The following is a 25,548-nucleotide window of genomic DNA, read 5'->3' on the forward strand; positions in this document are numbered from 1 at the left end:
CTTGGTAGCAATGGGAAATATGTTAAGTAGGGGGCCCAGTTCTTCATCATGTTCCACCATAGGAAATGATTAGAGGGAACTCAAAAATAGTGTGTAGCATAACAAGATGCTGAACTAAATATTTTCACTGCTCAACTAAATCTCCCATTGCTTTTAATAACACACTATTTTTTTTTTTTCTTTCTTTCTTTTTCCCATGAATACCATACAAGAAGAGGAAATCTTGTAACAACTGCTGTGGAAGCCATGAATTTCACTGCAATTTCATTTCTATAGTTTAAATTATATGAAAGAATATGCTGATTTATCTGCTTAACCACGTCTCTCCTCTGCCTGGTATTACAATTTTCAAGGTATCCAAAGAGTAGGAATGTTTTGGTGGAGGTTTGTATGGTTTCTGTAATGCAGCGATATTTGAAACAAGTGTCAAGTATGTAAACAAAGTTTATTGAATTTATTCTTTCCTGTTTAAGTCTTGTATGGGCCAGGAGTCCAAAAGAGAATTAGAAAATGGTGTTCTGCATGTCTGCTAATGATGACTTAGGATTGCTGATACTTACTGAACTTGTAGTGAAAGGTTTTTTTTCCTGTTTTAAGGGGAAAAGATCTATTTTATCAAACTGTAGCCACAAATATTCAAGATTATTTTTCTGATTGGATGTTATCTGAGCTGCCTATGACTGTATCTTTAGTGTCAGTCTTTATGTTGGTCTTTTAGCTGATGCAATATAAAGAAATCATAAACAATGGAGTATGTTTATGTAATTCAAATAAAATAGTGATGCAGATAAAAATAGCTAAGTTCCATTAACTTTTCAGACCATAATAGTGAAACACTTGTAAGTCGTAGGATACGCTTGAATGTCTGTAGTACCAATTTATCCCTCTGCTTAGTCATTCATTTCTATTTAGATCTTGGTGCTTCTGTGCAGCCTGTGATTAGATTGGCAGTTCTCATTTAAACCCTAACTCATTCAGTCTTGGTTATCAAATAGCTTAAAAGGCAAGAACAAACGCTGTTGTTTTTAAGATGTACTGATATATGATTTGCATCCTTACATGTGGTATAGGCTGGATTTACCAGAGTAAATGTTCTTTCATCTGTAGTTTTCTTTGTAGGTATTTTGTGTTTTGTTGTGTGGGTTCAGTACACAATACTTTAAATGTTATATTTGTTCCAAATTCGCTGTTGGTAGCGAATCAGAGCGGAGCAGGATGAGAAAGTAGCATGTTTTGTAAAAGAGAAAAATTTTACTTTACAACTCTAGGAAGTGGAGGAACCGGTACTCCCAAAAATATCCCTACCCATCAGTACTGCATCTCTGGCTCCATTCAACTTTAGTTTTCTGACTAGCAGTACTGTGTCATCGTCACCAAGCACTGTTTCAACATCAGTGATGAACAAGGTGAATCTATGTTGTATGCTATAAATGCTTTCCTGTATGAGTCTGTATCTGCTCTTTTGCAAGTTAACTTCTGTGGTGCTCATGAAATTAACTGGTGTTAGTTCATACTGAGTTGAGTAAGTCAGAGTTGTATTGCAGTTTGGAGAGAAAAATGCAGTTTTTTGATTGTCAGTCTTAGACTTGCAAATGTCTGGTTAAAGATAACTGTTCAAACACTATGGAATTTTAGGGAGGTGGGATTTTATGCCAAGTTCTTCATAGTGGTTTTGTCAGAGATAATTTTCTTTATAGTAGCTATGAAAAGTTGCCAGTCTGTGATGAAAACAATGTTGATAACAGACCGGTGTTCAGCTGTTGTTGTGTAGTGCTTACGCAGCATCAAGGCCATTTCTGCTTCTCAAGCAGCCCTGGCAACAAGAAGGCTGTGGTGCACAAGGGCTGGAAGAGGGCTCGGTCCCGTGTGACCAAAGGGATGAGCCATACCAATAGCATCATGCTTGGCACTAAACATGGGGCCAGGAGGGAAGGGGGAATAATGGGAGTATGTTTGAGGGAGTGAGTAACTGCCTACTATGGTTACGCCATGATATGAAGTTACTGAATTAGAGGTAGCATAAGGTGATCATTCAAGCCTTGCATAGAATGAGCCTAGGGTGCAATAATTGGAATATTACTATATAGGAAAAAACATTAATTGTTCTAGAATACTTGAAATAGTTTTGCATTTTTTGAAGCAAATATCTGCTTTAACCTGTTGAGGAAGTTCTTTAGTAGAGCTGAGTTTAGAGATGTCTTCAATTTCCTGCTTTTCCATCTATTTAGACCTAATTAGCATCTCATCTTTTTCTCTTGGTTTGTGTGATTTGGTTTTAAAGATGATGTCTTGTAGACTCACGCGCAGACTTCATTTTGTTTTATTATTCCTCTAATCTATGGATTAGAAATAACTAAAACATCAGATTTCTGAACTTCACTGCAAAACTTGTGTTGCATTCTGAATTCAGGTAGTTGCTGCTCTTAGATATAAACCTTTCATTCTTTTGAAAATACAGGTACAACCAACAAGTAACGTTGGCAGTCCTGTGTTCAGATTTTCATCTCCAATTGTGAAATCTACTGAGGCAGAAGTGCTACCTCCATTGTCTGTAAGTAAAATGAAAAAGCTCAACTTTTTATCATACATTTAGTAGAGTATTGCGGACCATTAAGACAGAGGTGGCTGTGCTAGTGGGGAAAACAATTATGTGGCTTTCTGCCTTATAATTAATCATCCAGTATGTATAGCAAAAATTTGGAGACTTGCTTTCAGATCTGTGCTTGTGTGTGAATTTCATTAAAGTTTCTTAGGTTTCTGACTCTGAAAAACCTTTCTTTTTTGTAGCAGACTGGGTTTACCTTTAGTGTTCCTGTTGTAAAATCGGCAAAGCGTTCTGGATCCAGCGATACACCAGTGACATCCTTACTTACCTGTGGTAACTGCAACTTTAGCATTTCAGTTCTGAAGTGCAGGTTTTCTTTTTTCGGGTATCAAATACTAAATCTGTCCTTTCTGAGCATGTTAGCAATTGCAGACAGTGTTGGGCTTCCACAGTCCTTTTTTCAGTGACAGATCTGCTTTATAAAGTGTAACTAAAAGTTGTAAAGTGGGCTGAATGTTAAAGATTCTTAGATTCATGAAGGTTGGAAGTTGTTGTTTGTGGCAGAAGTGGATGTGTTCTGTTCTGTTGGATTGTGCCACGAAAGATGTTTTTGTTTACTCTTGTTTCTAAAGAAACAAACCTGCAAACCTGCCAGCAAGGGACTTCACTCTTATGTATGTGTAGGACGTTCTCTTCTGGCTTATGGCATTTAATTGGGGTAGTAAAGATATCTCATTCATCTTTATTTTTATATGAGTGTGTTAGGACACTGGCAAAACCTAACACTCACTTGTAGACTACTTGTTTAGCGTAACAGCATAAGGTGGGAGATTGTTCCTGGGTTTTGTCATGAAAATCCTTGTGTTCCCTTCCTCCTGCAGGAGTCTGGCACCATTATTAATGTGAAAGTCAGTTCAAATTGGTTTATAAATCTGATATTTTAAGCTTACAGAAGTGCAGGCTTCAGCTGCCATAGCTGTAAAAGTTCTGTGGACTAAGGATGATCCCCGCTGTCAATCTCAGCCTCAGCATTCAGCTTTTGCTTACCCTCCTTAGTGTTAGACTTCTCAGCTCACACTTTGTACATTTACAATATACATATTGTATACGCATGTATACAATATGCTTTTCAACCTGGAAATTATTGGAGATAACTTGTTGACTTAAAGGAGGCAACCATAAACACAAATATCCTAATAACAGTGCTTTAATTTCCTGCCTGTCCTTGATTATTTCTGTGGTATTCCTGATGACTAGGTGTTTTAGTTATGAAGTTACAAAACCTTAAGTGATGACTGTATTCAAAGCAGGTGAGAGAAGGGAGGAAAACTTAGCTTTGAGCTAGCAATCTTGTGCCTTTAAACTACTCATCTTGGAAGGTATCAATGATTTTCTAGGCCTTGGATCTAGTTAACCCTCTGTGTATTGGATTACTTGTTACTTCACAATATATATAATGATAAATAGGTCAGGTTGGAAACAGAATATTCTAAGAGCAGAAATTGCTGTGGCAGTAGCTGTGGAAGCTGCTAATGCCAGGTGAGGCAGTTCCCTACTACTATGTGTGATGTAGGTATACATATATGGAGGTGGGGTAGGGGCATCAGTTTCAGCAATTGCAGCTGGCTCTCTCTAAAGCAGAGAAGCACTGGAGCTGGGCACAGGAATATGTTGGGCCATTCCCTTGTGTGAGCTAATCTTTTAAAGGATTAGGTTGAGGGGATTTAGTAACAGGAGCATGACTTGAGCTAGAGGTGAGAGATAAAGCAGAGAGAAACTAGAGGGAAATAACTTGCTTGTGTGTATATATGGAGTTGTTGAAGGGGAGAAACTCAAGACAGTAGGTGTAGGCCTCTTGAATTTGGATGGCAGTGTTACAGCTTCAAAAGCTTACAAGGTTTGCCACTTTATGTGTATGTGATTTCACTTAGTCTGGTGCAGTTGTGGCCTATGACCAAAGCATGTGAGCCTCAGAGAAAAAGTCTGTGGCCACCCCATTGTTTGAGGTTTCCTATAGGAGTATCCAGTAATGGTTTCGTAAACTCTTTCCATTGGATACAGCTGCAGCAGGGGGTACCTTTACACAAAACCTGCTAGTTTCTTCAAGAATAGTAGTGGGGTGTTTCCTATCTCTTCTCTGATCAGGAAGGTTTGAGGGGCTACTATTAATCTCTAAGTCAATGAGAGAGGAAAAAACAGCTATGGAGAAAGGTTAAAGGGTTCTTAAGAGGATGCATGAATAGTAAATGGTACTTAAGCCATGAATGTTTCTTTTTGCAGGGATGCTCTGGACCAACCGCTTCTTTCTAGCGCTACCTCAAAGTAACGTGCAGATATAACTCACAGGGAAGACTGATCAAATGGTGATGATCACTATCATTCTGCTGGATGCATATATATATTTGCATATATGCCGCGGCGGCGGCAAGATCCGGACCCGGCGGTACCACCTGGGCACCGCGAATCCTCCGTACCGCAGGAGCAGGCAGGTGAGGAGCGGCGGAGCGGGGCTGACCCTCTCTCGGTCCCCACGTGTGAGGCAGCGGGTGAGGGGCGGGAGGGCGGCCCCTTTTGTTCCTCTCGGTGCCGGCGGCGGGACTGGCAGGGAAGAGGCCTCACCGCCCAGTGGGAGGGAGCGGGGACAGGAGCGGCCCTTCCCTCATCTTCGCCCGCCTCACGCTCCGCATGCGGCCCGGGAATAGAGGGGGCGGGGAACAAAGGCCGGGAGGTTACAGCCCCTCTGAGCGGCCCGAGGAACGGGAGGGGAGTATGTTGGTACCCAGTGCCTGTGGGTGCCCAGTGCCCGCTGGCTTCGTATGGTTGTGCCCGATCTGCGTCCTGTTCTTTAAAGGAGCGCTGAGTCTCGCGTGCTCCATTGACTGAGCGATGCTGTCCACGTGAGGCTGGCAGCACTTTGTGTGGAGCATCGCCGCGCTGACAGTGCTGAAAGCTCTGACTGAATCAGTGTTGAAGTTGCTGTGTATTTCCTGCACTGATAGTGCGTCTCATAAGCTTCATGCTTGTGTTTAAAGTAATCGGCAGAGGTGGCTTCCTAGCTCTGCTGTTGTCTGATATCTAGAGGAATTTCTCAGTAGGTTTGTTTAAGCATAAACCTGTGCTGAGAGATGGATGTTTAATGGCTGTTTACAAGGGTGGATAGCGATAGGATAAAGGGGAATGGTTTTAAACTGAGACAGGGGAGGTTTAGGTTAGATATTAGGAGGAAGTTTTTCACGCAGAGGGTTTGTGCCACACTGGAACAGGTTGCCCAAGGAGGCTGTGGATGCCCCATCCCTGGAGGCATTCAAGGCCAGGCTGGATGCACATAGCAGGGGGGTTGAAACTACATGATCATTGTGGTCCTTTTCAACCCAGGCCATTCTATGATTCTGTGATTCTATGTCTGTGGGTTCTGCCCTGGTAGTGGGTGCTGCAGAGCCAACGTGTAGACTAGATCAAGAGTAGCTTGTTGGAGCGGGAAGCTGTAGTGGGTTAGTAAATGATGGACTGAGAGATTCTCTTATTATAGTGAATAGCTTTTTAACCGTATGAGTAGTGTAAACTCATATTACATAAAAGAATGAGCTCTAGGTAGGTAGCTAACTGACAACGAAGTTGAAATTGAAATTAATGAACATATGTTCCTGTTTTCGATATAAGGTTTGCTCTCCACAGGGGATCTGTGATTTATTAGTCTCAGTGATGCATTCAGGAGGACTCGAAAGCGATCAGCGCAATTTAATCTTGAAGTCATACCTGATTCTGATCATTCCCCTTCCAGCTTTTATCATTAAGTAGATTCACTTGAGTAGACCTGCTTGAGATGCTCACGGTCAAAATAGTGGCCCCAAAAACCCTTGGTCTCTTACTGTCAAGCTCTGAGGGTGACTGGGCACTCTGGGCAGCATAGCAGGCAGCTTTGAATCTCTGGGAAATCCAATTCCTTCTTTTTTCCCCACTTGTATGGGGATGATTAGGGGGATGATTAGCGGGATGCCAAGCTCATCACCATCTACTTTCTGGATGTTGTAATTTAACTGTTGTTCTTGGGGATTTTAGTCAGGTGGGAATTCTCCGATCGTCTCCAATATATGCTGCAGTCAGTCTTCTACAAAACACAGTGACAGCTTAGGAAGGCGTTTGCAAGAGGAGGTGCTGATGCTTTTTAAAGGCTATTAGTTATAGCGTTCGTTCAAAATGTGGTAGACCCCGCTTCAGTTTCCTTTTTTTGCCTGGAGCAATCAACCCACATCTTCCACTTTGCAGGCAGATATCCCAGCCGTCAAGCTGCGCGTTAGCTTCAGCTCTCCTGGTTGAAGCTGTGCTGCTATCCAGAAAAAGAAAGCGTGATTCACTGAGCCAGAAAGAGGATATATAAGAATGGAGGTGTGCAGGCTCTGGTCCACAGTTTCAGAACTTGTTACTCATTTTACATTAGATGTTCCTGCAGCGAGCATCCAAAGCCTAGTATTTCCTGCCCATATGCTTGATGATTAATCTTTCGAACCATGCTTCATTATGCTTTTATTTGTTTGTTTTAAAGTCTAGTGCCTTTTTAAAATCAGCTGTAATAGGAAAGGTGAGCAGATGCAGTCTGGAGAAGAACGCTGGTGACTTGCAATTCATGTGCTGTCCTGGGGGATGGAGATACGGATGCTGATTGTCCCAGAAGTGAAGGAACTTAAACCATGGTGCTTTCCCTCCTGCCTTACAACAAAGGGCACCGTCAGTGGCTTTGTTATCAAACAAATGAGAAGTAGCAGCCTTACTAAGTAAAGGGGATACAGACTCTTCCACTGTGAAGGATTCCTGGTTGGCAGTCCTCAGAGCCAAAAGGGCCCTTCTGTATTTCTAGGTGAGGCATTCTGCAGGTAACATTTAGGAGTTCCTCTCAGCAACTGGGTTTTCCTAATGGCTGAATGACAACAGCTCCATGCTGTTTGTGTTGACTTTTGGTAACGCCATACTTGGCAAACGACCTGTTCAGTCAGCTGCCTCATGCTGAAACATCCATCCTCATTCAGCACTACCTGAAGAGTGTGGACACTTGGCCTAAAGTCATGTATTTGCTCTGAGGGCTCAGTATGGTACAGCAAGGGACCTGTTGTTCCTGGCATGTGGGTTTCATCTCCTGGATGTGGCTGGAAGTGCTTTAAATGCTGGGTTGTCCTGGTCATTTAAGTAGGATGATGACTGCAATTACTAGGGTGGGTGTGTTAATGGGATATCTGTTGACATTATTAACTTATTAAATATCTATATGATATCTCTGTGTTCTTATTGTTAGTTTTAGGTTTAGCTTTGCTGTTTTGTGTAGATGTACTGATTAGCGTGGAAGAAACCAGCAGGAGTTGCTACATATTTGTGATCAGTCTGATTCTGACGTCCTTGGGATGATACCAGAAAGATGAGAGGTGCATTTTCTGTGTGTCCTGATTGTAAAGCAGCTCTGCTTGGATGGATGAAGTTTAGTGTCACATGCGATGTCACGTAAGGACAGAGTAGTTATGGGATTGGGAACTTCCACTGTCTGCAGCAATGCCTGAATCATTGCATTATCACTAGATTCTATAATGAACGTGGGCCAGTTATAAACTCGCACTTGATTTATGTCTGGGATTTCCGTGGTGTGCAGTGCCTGCAAGCAGTGGGCAGGAGTTTTATAAACTGCTGGGTTTATTTGGGGATGAGATCTTGAAATTATGCAGAAAGTTCCTAGAATATCCTGTTGAGTAATGTAAGTTAGTTCTTGTAAATCTTAGGAGGGAAAATCTTAATCTATAAAAATACTTAATCTATTAAGAATGTCCATGGAGAGCTAAGCAAGTATGGCTATCGGTTTCATTCTTACCAATAGGATTATACCGCAAAGTGTGCTGAAGTGGTTGTGTTTACACTTGTATGTCTCTCTGCTGGTTTTGATTTAGTAGCAGGTGAGCACATCGGGCTCAATGTTTGTGAACTTCCAGAACTAATTGAATCATCATCCTTAAATGATGTTTTGTCTCTGTTCCAACAATATCAAATTGTATTAGCAAAACAGGTGTTTAAATCTAATACTTGGCTTTGGAGCGGCGTCGTATCCTGGTTGGGAAGACCTTAGCTGAGATGCTGACAGTTTTCCCTCACTGAAGCTGGCAGTGCTGTCAGTGGTACGACAAGCAGTAGAATCTGATTGCTGTCCCATTTTATGAATATTTTGATTTCTGTCTTGCAAAGTGTTCTCACGACAGCCTTGGGGGCTAAGTGTTGGAGGAGAGCAATCTTAGTGAGCGGTGTCTTCAGACAGAAGATTTTAAAGTAGATGAAAGAATGGTCCCTTAGCTGGGACACTGACACGGCCTTCATTTGCCAGCGGCTCATCATTTCCTCCGTGTTGTTTATTCCTCCAGTCGGTAATTAGCATTGCTTCTTGCTTCCCTGCTGTGTGGGAACTGAGCTGCTGATTCAGAAGACTGAGGGTAGAGCACCACATTTCTTCTGCTTACCTGAAGAAGTTTGAGCGGAGCTATTTTGGATCAGCACGACTGCTACGGCAGCACTGTGTAACAAATTTAACATAAGCAGGATGGATGGCTGGCTCAGTCAGCATGGCTCACCCGGAGATCAGCAAGGACCTCAGCATGGTCTTCTCTATTATTTGTGTAGACAGATTGGTGAAATACATGCTCATCAAGTAGACTGCCAGGTGGTTGGGCCGGACTAGCTGACCATTGGCCTTAAAGGGCTGTGATCTGTGCTGCTGAGGGACACTGACAGCCAATTGTTAAGAATCTCCTGGGGGTTGATATTTGGACTAATTCTGTTTTAGGTCTTTAGGAAGCAACAGGGACAAGAGAAGGGCATGCACCCCCAGCTGGCTCCTGGGTGACAGCAAACTTAAGGGGGCAATGTCCGAATGCTGAAGGGCAAGGCTGCAGTGTTTCTTGACAGTAGTGGGCTGACAGGAACCTTGTTTTGTTGGGGTATAACAACCCCATGCAGTGGTACAGGTTGGGGAAAGCGTGGCTGTAAAGCTGTCCAGCAGAAAAGGAACTGGAGGTGTTAGTCAACGGGCAGATGAACATGAGCCATCAGTGTGGCCAAGGACACCAATGACATCCTGGTCTGCATAAGCTTCGTACTCACTTCTATGCATCACCACTTCAGGCTGTTACTCCCTCACCTCTGTTAGTGAAAGGGACTGGAAGATTACAGAGCCCTTTAAAGCCAAGGCAGATGGGTCATCTGAAAATGGGGCCAAGGCGAGCAGGAACTAGCTTGTTTGACTGCCTGAAGCGTAAGTCATTTTGCAACTTGCTGATGCAGTGTTTGTCATAGTGGTATTCTAGATTATTTTACAAAAAACACTCATTAATTAAAAGATCCTCTCAACTATAACATTTGCTTTTCTTTGTTGTTATTGGAGGGAATACAGATATATTCCCCTTCTTTTGACAAGAGAAGACCTGAAGTCATTTTTCTGCTGTCTAGGAAGTGGCACAGCACTAAAGCTATTGTGGTGGGGCGGTAGCACTGACGTTTTCAGGGTGGCAGTTCCTTTTGAGATTCTGTAACTCATCTTCTAATTGCACTTGGCATTTAATTATAGTGTCTCTGAGCGTGCTTGGCATGGTTGTGATTGCCATCTAGTGCATGGGGATAGGACTAGGGGTAATGGGTTGAAACTACAGCATAGGAAGTTCTGCACGAATGTGCGCAAGAACTTCTTTACGGTGAGGGTGACGGAGCACTGGAACAGGCTGCACAGGGAGGTGGTGGAGTCTCCTTCTCTGGAGATATTCAAGACCCGCCTGCACGCCTACCTGTGTGATGTGGTGTAGGGAGCCTGCTTTGGCAGGGGGGTTGGACTCGATGATCTCTAGAGGTCCCTTTCAACCCCTACAACTCTGTGATTCTGTGATCTTTTTTAAAGTAAGCATAGGCTCATGATAATCTCTACTTTTGTTGCAGAAAAAAATGTGTGTGTTAACATTTATACCTCTGGAACTAGGCTTAAAGCTACAGTTTTAACACACATGCTTGCTTTGCAAATACCTGTGCCAGCAGAAAATTTTCTTTCTCCTTGGTAAGGTTGTTTATTATTGTCTCCATAACGCTGCTGTTGGAAGGAGTTGTGCAAGTGTGTCCGGAAAAAATAGCTGACTTTGCTTTGAAGCTGTAGCTCTGCTTTGAGACAAACTCTTTTCTGTGTGAATTGGGTCTCGTGGCTCCTTCCCCTCTTAGTGCTCTACCTCTGCTTGTCTCTAAGGTATCAACCAAAGATTAAAACTCTTCATCTGCACCAGGCATGTGGTCATTCTAATATCACAGCTGCTGTAATATCAGCCTTAAGTATTCACTATGATAGTATGCAAAGCTGCAGAATACATACAGATTTGTAGAACTGTATGCTGTTATCTACAGCCACTGAGTAAATCTCTGTGCAGTGACAATCTTTTTTGTTTGGTAGTGGTAAGATAATGGTATTTAGAGATCCACTTACGTTTGAGAGATGCTCTTGATTCTGTCAGATGAACTGTGGAGAAGGCACGTGGCCAGAAATATGTTGCCCAGGGCCCCGTCCAACCTGGTCTTGAACACCTCCAAGGACGGGGCATCCGTGGTGTCACTAGGATTTAAGCTATAGTTACATGCTGGTTTACATACAGGAGCACACCATACACTGGCTTTTTGCACTCGGATGGAAGTGATGATGATGGGCTGTCGTCTTCCTGCTGGAAATCTGCAGGCAGTGCCAGAATGCAGAACAGCACCAGTGTCCCTGGGTGTTCATTCTAGAGCTGGACTAAGAAAGCCTCGTTTATCACTATAAGAAGGAAGTACTGGCATCTGAAAGCGTAAACCCTTCTTCGTGGTCTTTGGAAGTAAAGTTGTACTAGTCCAGTTGCCTTAAATAGTTGTTTTTTTCCACTGTCGTATAATTGATGACATTCCTGTAACATATTGTTCTTATTAAGTCATAAGTTTTATTGTCTGTTTTCTAAATGAAATATCAAACTCTGCTGTCCTACATCCAGATTGAAACCACTCCCTAAAGGAAAAGAGCACGGCGAGTTCGGAGCCATTCTGCATCTGTGCTGCTGCAGGAGACAACCATGTCACATTTCCATTTCTGTCCTTGCTTTTGCATTATCACCACTGTAACTAAATAGTGAGCTGTTGCAAGCTGAAGGTGAAATTCTGGCTGAGTTGGTTTGAAGCAGGCCTGGTACGGCTGTTCATGGTTGTGTATCTGTGGATATTTGCTCAAAGGAAGGTCTTGCTGCTTCTTTATCTTGTCCTGCTGCCCGATATTTCTCTTTCTCCTGAGCCATTTTCGTTGCACTGCGCCAGCTGAACTCATTAGTCCAGCAGAGAAACATGCGCTTTTTGCCAGATTAACAAATTCAGCTAGTAAGGAGAGCAGCCTGCTGCGCCAGAGCTGGCACCGGGTAATGTGGGGGATGGAAGGAGCCTGAGTTCTGTTGGCTATTGGCTTTTATTTCTTTATATCAACCATTTCAGAAAATGGTGTTTCAAAGTAGTAAATTAGGCCACCTGCTTGCTTACTCTTGGGTGCCTACAGCACATCATTTGTTTGGAGTCGCATCCCAAGGCAGCGAGCCTCTGAGCTGCAGCTGTAGTTACTGTTGCTGTGGTGGTGCATGTATGTGTTGGTGGAGACATACCCAGCAGTGCTGCAGGTGCTTGGGGGGTACCATGTTCGAGGAGCTGTTGTAAATACCTGTTCATAAGCTATTGGATCTCTTCTCCACGTTCTGTGTTTTGTTCTGCTTTCCTGCCGCTGCTGTTTTCAGATGAGCTTAGCGTGTGAGTGCATTTAACATCAGCAGACAACTGCTGGAACTGAGAGCAGCTTTCAAACTGCTGAAATCAGTGAGTTAATTCTGAATCTGCTGAAGGACCAAAACGTATTCACTGACCAAATTGCTGCTACTCACGGTTTGGATTCTCCCTGTCACCGTATCACGTTTCAGAGCCTCCCAGGCCAGTAGCAATGAGGAACTACAGAGCTGCCCTTCCTCTGAGCACAGGGCTGGCACCAGAAGAGTTTTTGTGCGGCAACACATTGGGCGTATGTCTAGTGAGTTCAGGTGACAAGGGAGGGCCTGGTAAGTAACTGTGGTGTGAAGAGGTGAGGGGTGAGCATTTCACAAGTAAGTCTTGTTATAAAATGAAGCACGTCTGTTTCTTGGGTTGTTTCCTTTTTTCTGCTTTGCATGCATTGCCCAGTATATTCCAGGAATTGTAAGATTCATTATGTATTTTTTTTGTAATGAAATCAGCTTGGAAGTTGTAAGTGAAATAAACACAGGTAGCGTTTTACTTGTATTTGATTTACTTCACCATATGCATTGGTCACCACGTGGGTTGATGGGCTCAGGCCAGTTGTATGAGGTTCATTGAGACCAATTTTGCTCACAACAGCCCCATGCAGTGCTACAGGCTTGGGGCAGTATGGCTGGCAAGCTGTAAGGAAGAAAATGATCTGGAAGTGCTAGTCAACAGCTGGCTGAACGTGAGCCAGCAGTGTCTCCAGGTGGCCAAGAAGGCAAATGGCATCCCAGCTTGTATCAGAACTAGCGTTGCCAGCAGGAGTAGGGGAGTGATCATCTCTCTGATGAGGCCGCACCTCAAATACTGTGTTTGGCTTTGGGCCCCTGACTACAAGAGAGATGTTGAGGCCCTGGAGCACATCCGGAGAAGGGCAACAAAGCTGTGAAGGATTTGGAGCACAGGTCTTATGGGGAATGTCTGTGGGAACTGGGGTATTGTTCTGTCTGGAGAAGGCTACTCGGGAGAGACCTCATTTCTCTCTACAGTGACCTGAGTGGACGTTGTAGCCAGGTGGGAGTTGGGCTCTTCTCCCAGGTAACTAGTGATAGAATGAGAGGTAATGGTCTTAAGTTGCACCTGGGGAAGTTCAGGTTGGATATTAAGAAAAATTTCTCCTCTAAAATAGTGATGAGGCATTGGAACAGGCTGTCCATGAAGGTGGTGGAGTCATTATCCCTGGAGGTGATGGAAACAAATGGAAAGAGATCAAGGGGAGAAACAGTGAAAGAATAGACGAAACAAAGGTGAAAGAGATTTTCCACCACATTCTTGGATCCAGTGTTGTCTTGAGTTGGAGCCTTGCTCTGTGGGTGGAGACTCAGCCAACAACAAAATGTGTGTGTTCAACATCAAGTATTCCAGTCGTTTAGAGGATGCCGTTGAGGTGGCAGGTCCCTCACATCTGTTCAGCAAGGGAGTTCTAGAAGATAACAGAGTTTTTGACAACGGCCTCTGGTGGTTGTGCACCCTCTCGTCAGTAAGATGCCATGAAGGGAAGCGGGTAAACCTGCTCATTGCCCTGCCTCTGCAGGACCCAGTTCTTCTCTTTCTTGAACTCAAGTTGTTGAGTCAGTTTCTACTGACTACATGAAGCAGTGCCTTTTGTGAAGGAACGCAGCCCTGGGTGCTGTTTGTGTCCTGAGCATTTGCTCTTTTTTGCAAATATTATCCCGTCTGATTTGTCCCAATGCTCTTTCATTGGTAGCCCTGGTAAAAAGTGAAGTGTGTCAGGGAAAAGGGTGTAAATAAGGGGCTGGGGGATTAGAAGGAGCCGCTCTGCTGACACCTTGCGTTGAACTGCTTGTGAACTCTGGCATCATCTGCATTTGTGGTTTCTGCAGGGAAGCTGAGGCTTAGCATATAAGAGAATAGCATCATTCTGAGCATTTCGTAGTCGTGTGCATTTTAAGGTAGTAATTGTGATGGATGTGTTCATTCCGTGGTATCCTGTGTGGCTCAAACTGTCCACGGGTATTTATTCTGTCCTTGTGCAAATAAACAATAGAATTACAGATCATTAGGAAAAATGTCTAATTGTGAATTAGGATGACTTTCTTCCTGCAAAAAGGCTTTTTGTTTTCTACTTTTTCCTCTTCTCTTACCTCCCTCTCAGCTCTGGATTCAAGGATGTATCGGTGTTTATAATTCTTGTATCTCGGTTTTTGCACTGTCTTCTGTGGAATACTTCAATGATACAGGGTTTTATTTTGGTTATTTGGGTTTTTTGTTGTTGTTGTTATGTGTGTGCATGGTTGTTATCTCAGAATTTTGTTAGACTGTAGCTAGCTTCAGCACGTTCAAAGCATATTATCAATTTTCTACACCCAAATAACAAGTTCAGCTGGGGAATTCTATTTCCCAAACCCAGAAAAGTGGTAGAGCAGGCCTGTTGGTACAGAACCAGCCAAAACCTGGATGTGCCCGTTAGCAACAGAATTTTTTTGCTGAATTCCATTCACTTTTGTGTCACTTCTTGGTTTTCAGTGTTGGAGTTGCTGAGTCAGCCTTCATGTTTGCTTGTAGTGTAAGGAGCCAAGCAGCTCCATGGTTGTCAGCAGTGCGAGAAGGAGTGCTGCAAGTGATTGTCTGCCTGTGGTTGAGATTTGACAGAAAGGGATGCTAAAGTTTTCAGGGAATGATAGCAGATACAATGATCCTCACTATCACTGCAGATAACTGCTGAGCTTCTGTTTTAGGTGGTTTCCAATGGAGTGTGTGGAGGAAGAGTTGTGAAACAAGTATGTAGATGAGGAGTTATGTAGAAATAGTTTCCTGGTGGCCTTGTGAATTGACTCTGATGGAAGCTTCGGAACTTTGAATATTAATAGTTAGTCAGAAATTAATATTAGGGAAATTTTAGGCATCCCAGAAGCATAGCAATCCTACACTTAGGATCAAACTCTTGCATCTTACTCTTGTCTTTGAGGTTTGTGGAAGATTGTATCCCAGCATATGCTGTTGTCTGTTTCTGTAATTAAAGAAGCATTTCTTCTTTCAAGCAGGGAATCATTAGCAGAATGACGGAGTCGGTGAAAAACATTGTACCAGGATGGCTACAGAAGTATTTTAATAAAAGTGAAGATGAATGTGCAGATACAAATGAATCTACAAACCAGGAAGAGAATCCAGTAAATTATCATCACGATTGTGGAGATGAAGATACCATAATGACCGATGGGAGAGTCACGCCTGAACCAGCAGGAATTAACCTGGAAGGTATGTGAAAAATCATGTAGTGTTCTGGTTATCTCTATTTCCTCACAGATTTCTGGTTTCAAATCTAAATAACCAAAGGAATTTGCTAAGAGGGTTTTTGATGTAATTAAAATCAGCCCCTCCTCCGCAAGTGAACAAAAAAACCACCCAAACCTCAAAACAACAGTTTGTGAAACTGTCTCTTAGCTTTAAACTGTAAATACAGTTGTAAAGCACAGAACTTACAACTCTTGGAAGCCGTCCGTTGACTTCATGTACTCTATTAGTCAGGGAGGAAACGTTGAAAATACTCACAAGTGTGCTAAATTGTATTTTCTGTTTTATTTTTTAGAAGACCTGTTAGACTTTGTCTAACTGCCTTAGGCAGTTAAAAACATTAATTTGTTTTGAAGTCCTGAAAACAAAAAGTAGATTCCAGAATGGCAGAGGAAACATTTCTTCTCATGTCTTGATTTTTAAAATTTTATTTATTTTTTTATTTGTTTATTACTTTTTGGACTTTGATCGATTTAGTAAAGCTCGTTGTTAGCTTAATAGCGAGCTGGGGAACTCATGCATGTGATATATTACATTATTTTTAGAATATTCAGTAAAATTAAGATATGTGTTAGTATCTAGGCTGTTGTCTTTGAAAAGATATTTGGACTCTTGGCAGAGACTTGCAGCCTCTGTACTATGTTAAAAATTCATCTTTGTTTTAAATCAGGTTCCTCCCACTGGTTCTGTAGTCGTGCTGTGTGAATTTGTGTGTGCTTTCAGTTGGGTTCCTCTTTGATAGCTGTTGGGGGAACTTATCTTTTAATAAGGAAAGTAGTTTAGTCTGAGCATGTAAAGGTAATCGTAGATAATGTGGAAAGTCGGTTGCTTCTGTTGTCAGAGTCAAAAACAATGAGGAAGTATCTTTGCCTCCAATGCCATGTAATTGTAAACAATGGTACTCAGCACTGGTGAGGCCACATCTTGAGTACTGTGTTCAGTTTTGGGCTCCTCGCTACAAGAAAGACATCAAGGCCCTGGAACACATCCAGAGAAGGGCAACAAAACTGGTGAGGGGTCTGGAGCACAAGTTTTATGTGTAGCAGCTCAGGGAGCTGGGATTGTTTAGCCTGGAGAAGAGGAGGTTCAGGGGAGACCTCATTGCACTCTACAACTTCCTGAAGGGAGGTTGTGATGAGGAGGGGTTTGGCCCCTTCTCCCAGGCGACAAACAGGACCTGAGGAAATAAGTATGAATAAAGGAATAGATAATGTCTTCATGACTGAGGAGCGTGTGTTGGCTTTTCTACAGGACTGTGTGAAAGGACCTTTTAGTAAGAACAGCTGCACAGCAAACTTATTAAGTCCAGAATATCGGAAGCAGGTGGACCGTGTGGGACCTCTGCTAGCTTATGTTGCTGTCTGTGTATGTTCCTTGCTATATTTCAGTTTTTTGTTTAAGATTAGTTATTACTGCAATTTTAGAAATATGTATTTCTTCAGCTCTGAGATACCTACGTGCTACAGCATGTATTCCTTGCTTGGCCAATAAACTGTCAAGCAATACTGTCCTCATAATCTGCTAATGTTTCAGAGAACTGATTAGTGCTACAGCAGTGGTAATGAGGATTGAACTAGCTAGTTTAAGCTTCAGTGCAAGTATCAAGGGGAGAGCGGCTCAGAATCTTTTGAATTCCCAGGATTCCTGAGAGAGTGAACTTTCATCAGGCAAGATATTTATTAGTAGTCCTGTTCATTCAGCAACTTGGAGCTGTGAGGCCACCCCCTCCAGGCCACTGGCAGTGTTTGTTGACCCTTTGGTTCCAGAGGAAAACATGCTTACTTGTTTCTTGACTTAAAATCTCCAAAGTTTATGGATAGGAGATAGTGTTTACATGTGGCATGACCTGATTTGTAGATTTGTTTGGGAAGGAAAAATAAAAAGTACTGCAAACATTCATTTTCATGTTGTATTCAAACTAATGTACTGAGATTATGTAAACGGCAGTGTTGTCTGCAAAGTGCTGCATGGTCTCAAATTTTGGAAAGTTTATTGCAAGCTTTTCATGCAAGAGGAAGGAGTCTGTATGTTTGATTTAGTTAAAGATCCAGTGTTGAAGTACTTGAGCATGAAGTCAGGGCCCGGTGTTGTAAAGCCCCGTAATTAACTTCTTCTTAATGTGATATTAATACTCAGAATTGCAAGTAGTGTTGCTGTTATAGTCACACAGTTGAAACTCTATCTGGATGAGGAAGAAGTTAAATTTGGCTTCTCTATTTTTGTGCTTAGATCTTGGCAATAGCTTGACTGTTGATAGAAAACAGATTTTGGCTTCTATGAGCTCGTCTATAGGAAAGCTAATCGTCTCCATGTTTGTATTTAGAACCATCCACGAGTAGATCAGCATTGAACTGTTCATCTGTATTAACGAGGCCCTCTCTTCATCGGGGCCATTTGAACTGTAACGTGTCAGATTCCACTGTGCCACCCTGTCAGCCCTCTACATCTTCTTCACTTGGCATTGGCAATCCTGGACTGTCTCTAGTAAAAGAAATAAAAGATTCTACCTCTCAGCACGATGATGATAACATCTCAACAACTAGTGGCTTCAAAAAATAATTTCAAAAAATAATTCAGCACCACTGCTTTGGTCCGCAGAAGCTGAAAGATCTCATTCCCTCACCCAACATTCTGCGTCTAGTTCAAAGAAACCTGCATTCAATTTATCTGCTTTTGGAGCTCTCTCTCCTGTAAGTACTGCACAGTATTTGTTTTAATCATTTGAAATGCATACCCATTTTACTGACCAGTTACCATGCTATGTTTCTATAGACGCTTGGAAACACTTCTGTCTTTAAGACAAGCCAGCTTGGAGACTCTCCATTTTACCCTGGAAAGACCACTTATGGTGGAAGGGCTGCAGCTGCAAGGCAGACAAAAGTGCGAGCTGCTCCTTATCAGGTAAGAGAAAAACAGTGTGGTAAGAAATTGTGGTTGAAATATTAAAGTAGCACTGTAGCTTTGAGAGGGGAGCCAAGAATGTGGCAACAGCTCCTATTCTTCCCTCTTTGCCTACAAGAGTAGAAGTTTAAATGGCAATTGTTATTCAAATTATTTTAATGGTTATTATGTAAGTATTTGTTGGAATGAAGGAGAATGACTGTTAAAGCTAGATGTTTGTAGTTGGGATTTCCTCTGTTAAGTCTTTAAAAATATTCCATTTGAGTGCTGTTGTATACCTCTAACTGTATCACGTTAAAATAACGTCATGCAATTAGAACAATGACAGCACAACACTGAAAACTTGTGCTTCTAGTAGCAAAAGCTGCAGTGGTCAGACCTGTCTGATATTTATCTGTAGAAATTACACAATCATATCTATGCTCATGCTATGAATAAATTGTATGAGGCTGTTTGCTCTTTACTGTATCTAGAATTAGCATTACAGATCCTTTGTTCTAATACTGAGAGGAGCATGCAGGACTAAATGCCAATCTCGAGGTGAACAGTAGCATTCTTTTTTCTTTTAATGTTTCGCACTGTTCTTGAAGAGAGTTATTTGCCCATAAGAGTTCTTGGTGTTCTGAAATGAAGCTGTAAATGAATGCTGACAACTCTTAATAGCTAGAGTGCAAGTTTCTGATGTCTGGGAAACCTTGAAAACTTGTTTTTAAAACTTCCTGAAAGCTGGGAGCCCTCTATGATCAGTTATTTAAACTTTTTGCAGTGTAACTGTAGGTTATACTGAAAATAGGAACCAAAATATTAGGCTTTTAAAGGAGACAGTAGCTTACTTATTCCTGTATGCTGTGGATTACAGCAACATACTGAGGAGAGTCCAGAAGGCCACCAAGGTGATGAGGGGTTTGGAACACCTCTCTTGTGGGAAGAGGCTGAGAGAGCCGGGCCTGTTTAGGGAGATCTCATCAGTGTCTGTAAATCCTTGAAGAGTGGATGCCAAAAGGGTGAAGCACTGGTCTCTTTTCAGTGTTGCCTAGTGCTGGGACAGGAGTCATTGGGCACAAACTGGAACACTGGAGGTTCCATGTAGATACCAGGAAGGACTTCTGTGCTGTGCAGGTGATGGAACATTGATACAGGCTATTCAGAGGCTGTCGAGTCTCTTCCTTGGAGGTCTCCCTAAGATGTCTGGATGCAGGCAAGAGAGAAGTAGAACTAAAAACTCCTGGTTGTGGTTATATACACTGATTTAAAGATGGTATTGTACCATCATGAAACTCCTGAGGTCTGTGTTGTTAGTGAAAGCGCTGTCTGGATCACAAGCCTTTGCTTCAGTTCAGTTTTCCTAATTACTGCTTCAGAGACACCGGCAGTCATAACATCTTCCATCTTTACTTTCTACACATATGGGTTTCTTGTTTTTGTTTTATCCCGTGTGCAAGATGTATTGGAGACCCAGTTAAACTGCTATAATTCAGAATGTTTTTTCATTGTCTTGAGCTCCCAGCGAATGCGTTTTTCTCTGTCATCGGAGAATATTGGTTATATTGTTCGTGTAGCCTGGGGCCATAAAATACACGTGTGTTTAACTCAAAATTGAACAGCATGACAATTACAATGTTGTTTTTTCAGACACCAGTAAGGCAAATGAAAGCTAAACAAGCAAACGTGCAATCCTATGGTGTGACGAGTTCCACAGCACGGCGCATCCTGCAGTCACTAGAGAAGATGTCAAGTCCTCTGGCAGTAAGCAGCACTCCTTTTAATATATTAGTAAAACTTAGTAGATGTGCCAGTAAAGAATGAAAGTCTTCCCTATGTTGAGCCCTGTTTAATTTATTGCATTATTTTTTCCACAGGATGCTAAAAGAATTCCATCTTCTGTTACCAGTCCACTGTCTTCTGTAAGTTGACCACCAAACCTATTGCATGAAACCCTCTCTCAGGAAAAAAAAAAAAAAACAACTCTAATATTTGGGCTTTCTTTTTTTCGCTTAGCCTGTGGACAGAAGCGTGCTGTATATCACAGGCTTCCATTCCCCACGAAAACAGGTAAGAACCAGGAACGTCTTAAGCTGAGGAATTGTCTTTGCTTCAGTGCTATCACAAGAAATTTCACAAACCTCGGTGGCAATGTATGCATGAGTACAAGTTAATGTTAGCATTACAGTTATAAATTCATGTCTTGGTTGTGTAGCTAAAAAGTGCCATTCTGCCTGCACTAAATGAGGAGCTGTGAAGATTACTCAGGTTAAACATTTATGCGATCTTTGTGTGGTGGTGTCTTGATATGTCAAATGAAGAAACAACTTTCCTAGAGTGCATAAAGTGGTTTTGTCTTGTTCTGCATCTTGGAGTGAAGCTGTGTGTTAAAATTCCTATTTAGGAAAGCTTGATCTTAAAGAAATTATCACAAATAGCAAAGTAATGATTGAGTGGTCATACAGATTTTGTGCAGGCTTCTGTGTTGATTCAAGCACAGAAAAAGAATACTTCTGTTTACTATCACCATCCAGATAACGAGAAAGAAAACTGTTAATTTCTATGCTTTATACAATCCCTTGATCGGTGTATAATTAAGTTTACAATCACTTCAGAGTTTCCAAACATCTGAGACTTCCTGCACCTTCTTTTTGCCGTGTGCTAAATTGCAAGATTATTGAAAATAAAGTACAGCTTGTTACCCAATTAACTGCAAGCAAATCTGGTGTGAATTCTGTCAAATTGTAGAACCACACCTGTGATAAGGCATTAAGAAAGATCTGCCAAATTTGCAACAGGGAGCTTGAAGTTGTCAGGCAGTAAAGGAATGTTGCACACAGCTGTCACTGGGTAAAAGGAGATAGACTGTCTGTTCACAATACTAGGATTCATAATATTTGGCAGGAGAAGGGTGGCCCGTGATGAAAACAATTATTTGTGAAGGACATGGCTCTCCGTTTTCCTGCTGAAGTGAGCGTGTGGTTGACAGAGCTCTTGTACGCTCAGGCAAAACTTTTGCAGTGGGTAGCAGTGATGTATGTGGCATTTCACTTATTTCAAGGATCTGCACCAGACAGAATAGCTCTTGGTGTACTGAACAGCTAACTGGGCAGTACTTTGAACAGGGAAGTTAAAGTACTTTAAATCTATTTAGTACAAATCTAAAATGTTAGATGACATATTAGTGAATGAGATTAATTTAATATTATTTGACAACATTTTTTACTTTTTGCTCTACTGTTTGTTTGGCTCTGTAGGAGGAAAATCTATGTAGTATGTAGCTCAGAAGGCCCTATCAGTTGCTTAATGCTTTGAATGATAAATCAATGGGTTAAGCTAGTAAAAACTATCACAGTGTAGGCAGAGGAAAAGGGGGGAGTATTGTAGGAACATGAGTTATTTTGGTTATGGTAGTGTGAATTGTTTTGTCTATGAAACTAAGTGCCAAAGTTTGAAATGAGATTTAGTCAAGCTTTGGCTACTTCTATGTAGCTTCTGTGTAGCTTTCTGGACTTGATCTCTGGTTTTCTGGTGATTTCCCTCTGTGAGTTGAATGCATTTAGAGTTGAGTTCCAAGACTAATAGGATGTTTATAGTTCTGTAAATGTTTTCATCCATAAATACTGCAGTTAGTTTTGGTGCATGAAAGAATAAATTGATTATCGCTTCCCTTTCTAAGATGGAATCTCAGCATCCACCTGTTCAAAGAGTGGTGACACCAAAGGCAATCTCTCTGTCAGGAGTTCTGGCCCATTATGTCAAGCCATCTCTGACTCCATCTGCTGATTCTAGCAAAATTCCCCAGAGAGTAGATACAAAGCACAAAGTAAGTAAATTTTGCAGCCCTTACCTGCCTGGAATGTTTCTGACCAATTCCTATACCGAGATGTTCTTTCTTTGCAGAGTATACTGCTAGTACATTTGGGATATGCATTAAAACTGTGGGAACTACTGAGAAATAGGTTGAGTTTTTCTGGATTTAATTACATTTTTGGAATGATTAAGTGGCTTGTGGTTGTTTCACAATGTAATGATGTACTGTAGGATCAGGTTGTTTTCAGTGAAAGAATATTAAAAGACAGAAGCGACATTTTCCTTTTGTATCCGTCTTAACTTCTGTTTTCCTTCCTGGAAAAACAATCAGCCATTCCGAGTTACGTTGCAGCAGTTGTTATTTTTATGTTGCGTGACATTAATCTAAATTGCATTTAGATTAACAGCACTATTTAGAAGGTCTCTTTTTGCTCAGCAGAAGTGTGTATGTTTGAAGTCACAGCTCAGTCCTGTATTTTTTTCTCATTATTTCTGCTGGCCATGCAGAACCAAAGCAGCTAATTGAATGAGCTTGTTTGCTATTATATGGAGAGACAGAATTATTCTGGTAGCTCAGTTAGGTCCCTGCAAGCCTGATGTGGTCTCCAGAAATTGATAATTGTAAACATTTGGATGAGGAAGGGGTGCAGTTGCTTATGAGAGGAAAGATTGGCATTCTCCTCATTCTAATAGATCAGGAGCTGTGTTTTGAACGCTTAAAATAATACAAATAAGTGAGTGAGTGTTCTTTACCCGTGGTATAAATAAGTCTTAGTAATACAAATCAGCTTGTGCTATTTGTGGGAGCCTGCTTCTAGAGCATGAATGGCTAACAGTAATTTGAGTCTAGACAACCCGTGTTTGAGGTATGTGTTGTCTGACTCCTTTAAGTATGCTGTTTTTCATGTAACTTACAAGAAAAGGTAGGATTCCTATCATGAATGAGGTGCTGTTTGTTGTTTTACCTACTTGGCTGCAAACATAAAGCTCTGTAACAAACAAAACAACTCAGCACATACTGAAATTTCTTTTCCTTTAGGGTCATCCTCTACATTTGTCTTTGGGTTTGGGTCTTCAGCGCCTGCTGCTGGACCAGCATTTGGTGCCAGTCAGCTACCAGCATTTGGCCAGAGCCAGGGCCCTGGCCAGCCAAATGCTCCCAGCTTTGGATCTTTGTCGACATCACTGTTTTCATCTGGCTCTCAGCCTGCGCCTCCTGCCTTCGGCTCTGTGACAAGCAGTACTGTGTTTGGACAGCAATCGAGCCAACAGCCAGGTTTTGGCTCCGGCGCCTCCAATGCTGGTGAGTGTTGACCATCCTTTTCGTTTCAGGTCTCAAAGAGAGCTTGGTTAGTCAGTGAGTTGGTTTCCATGAAGTGCAGCTGAAGTTTAGTGAATGAAATTACTTCTGCCTTTTGTACATACTCTACTGTAAGAATTGCCCTCCATAGAGGGAGTAGACACAGGGTTAAGTATTTTGCATCTGATTCCTTACTGCCGGAGAGGTACACTACCTTCACCAATAGGTTGTACATTGTTGTATATTGTGGTGCATGCAGCCATAGACTAATGGCAGTACAGGTAGCAGCAGACAGTTCCTTAGCAATTTGCCAGCAGTCTAAAAATCTCTTTATGATGCTCTACTGAAACAAATGACGTTGTCTAGGTGTTGTTCCTGTTGTAACTTAGCATTTCTGGTAAACCTCCCTCCCACCCCAAGCTGTGCCGCCTTGAGCAAGGTCTAAGCAATGTATGTTAGAGGTGGTGGGAGGAAGGAGGGGAGGACTTTCCTGGAAAGAACAAACTCAAATTTCAACTTTCTTATTCCCTTCTCCTTCTACCCCGTCTTTCTCAGGTCCCGTATTCCAGTTTGGGAGTAGTACTTCTAATTTCAACTTCACGAGTAACCCAGAAGTATTTACTTTTGGTGCAAATCCTCCTGCACCGGCAGCATCGGTACAACCTTCCGGCTCTTCAGGATTTTCATTCAGCCAACCTGCAATGTTTACAGTGGGGTAAGGGACCAAATCAGATTTTCACTTGAGCTTTTGGTACTATCTGTGGAGCGCAGGCAGCCTCTACTGATGTTAAATTGCGAGGTGCTCAGATGTACTTCGGAATTTATGTCTAAGGACAGCATCTCTCCTCGCTCTGTTAGTGTGACTGGCTAAGTAGGCAACGATGGCTTTATAGCAGCACAGCTCTCAGAAATATCATGCAGCCATGAGAAGTGTTCTTGAAAAATAAGATCTGAATTGAGCTGTTACGCTGTTGCTTACCTGCTGAATGAGAGAGATTTCATTGCTTTTGGTTTCTGGAACTCTCTTCCCGTTCATCATACGTTGTCTGTTGCCAGCTGCTGAGCAGTGAGCAGCCAGATGATAAAACAGTTGTTCTGGAATATCTGCTCAGTGCTGCTACTGAACTGTCAGCTAACAGTAGGGAACGTCAGCTGGGTTTAGACCGTCGTGAGACAGGTTAGTTTTACCCTACTGATGATGTGTCGTTGCGCTAACTCTGCGTTGTCCTAACTCTGCGCTACCAGTTTCTATTCATAGGACTAATGGTAAAAATATTTTCTCTGCCTCCGGATCTTCAGTTCCCGGTCGGAAGATAAAGACTGCAATTAGACGTAAAAAGTAATCGGCAGATTGGTAAAGCAACTTTCAAAGCAGCTGCTGCCCTGCATTGTTCAGTTGTTGGGATCGTACCTCATGCTGGGTTAGCTGAAGTCAGATCTGCCTAAACAAATATAAAACTTTGCTGCCCTTTCCTTCTCTCTCTGGTGTAGTTCATTTTGTAACAAGTAGAGTTGGCAACAGCGCCGTTCTCAAGAGAAACTATTTTAGAATCCAGCAAGTTACTTCTTTCACTGACTTGGCATGGTTCGGCTATAGAGATGAATATAGCCTGCACAGTGAATAGCTTGTACAATACCTCTTCATCTGCACCACTATGTGAGCTCATCCTGTGCAGCAGGAGGAGAACAGCTGGGAGCTGGAGGTGCTGCAGGCCCAGCTGGAGGGCGAGCGGCTCCACTGCCAGGAGCTGCAGCGCCGCTGGGCTGCCGAGAGATGTGAACTGCAGAAGGCGGCAGAGCGGGAGCGGCAGCTGCTGACCGACCAACTGCACTGTGCCTGGGAGAAGCAGCAGGCCCAGGAAGAGCAGCAGCTGAAGGAGTGGGAGCAGCGGCAGCGGGCGACGGGGACCCGGCA

The 25,548-nt window shown here is 42.4% G+C and overlaps 1 long non-coding RNA gene and 1 pseudogene across 3 annotated transcripts in view; both read left to right on the forward strand.

Moving 5' to 3' along the window:
* LOC146751668 (uncharacterized) overlaps positions 1-2,879 on the forward strand; it is a 60,029-nt gene extending 57,150 nt beyond the window's left edge. Inside the window, exons 1-3 of one of the 2 annotated variants that reach the window (XR_014941277.1) lie at positions 283-1,406; positions 2,459-2,551; positions 2,788-2,879. This is a non-coding gene — a long non-coding RNA (uncharacterized LOC146751668). Of the gene's footprint in view, positions 1-282; positions 1,407-2,458; positions 2,552-2,787 lie in introns of those variants that run through there. The other variant, XR_014941278.1, reaches the window with a different exon arrangement.
* A 1,426-nt stretch (positions 2,880-4,305) lies between these two features.
* LOC146751671 (nuclear pore complex protein Nup153-like) lies at positions 4,306-25,112 on the forward strand (annotated as a pseudogene). The gene is made up of 11 exons (XR_014941283.1): positions 4,306-5,034; positions 15,385-15,601; positions 17,961-18,327; positions 18,410-18,538; positions 20,171-20,284; positions 20,398-20,442; positions 20,537-20,590; positions 22,200-22,346; positions 23,321-23,636; positions 24,189-24,348; positions 24,892-25,112. The product of XR_014941283.1 is annotated as a nuclear pore complex protein Nup153-like (transcript).
* The last annotated feature ends 436 nt before the right edge of the window (positions 25,113-25,548 follow it).

This window comes from Coturnix japonica, unplaced genomic scaffold (genome assembly GCF_054131305.1).
Source record: "Coturnix japonica strain WE unplaced genomic scaffold, WE-NBRP24 Scf069, whole genome shotgun sequence".
Classification (NCBI taxonomy): domain Eukaryota; kingdom Metazoa; phylum Chordata; class Aves; order Galliformes; family Phasianidae; genus Coturnix; species Coturnix japonica.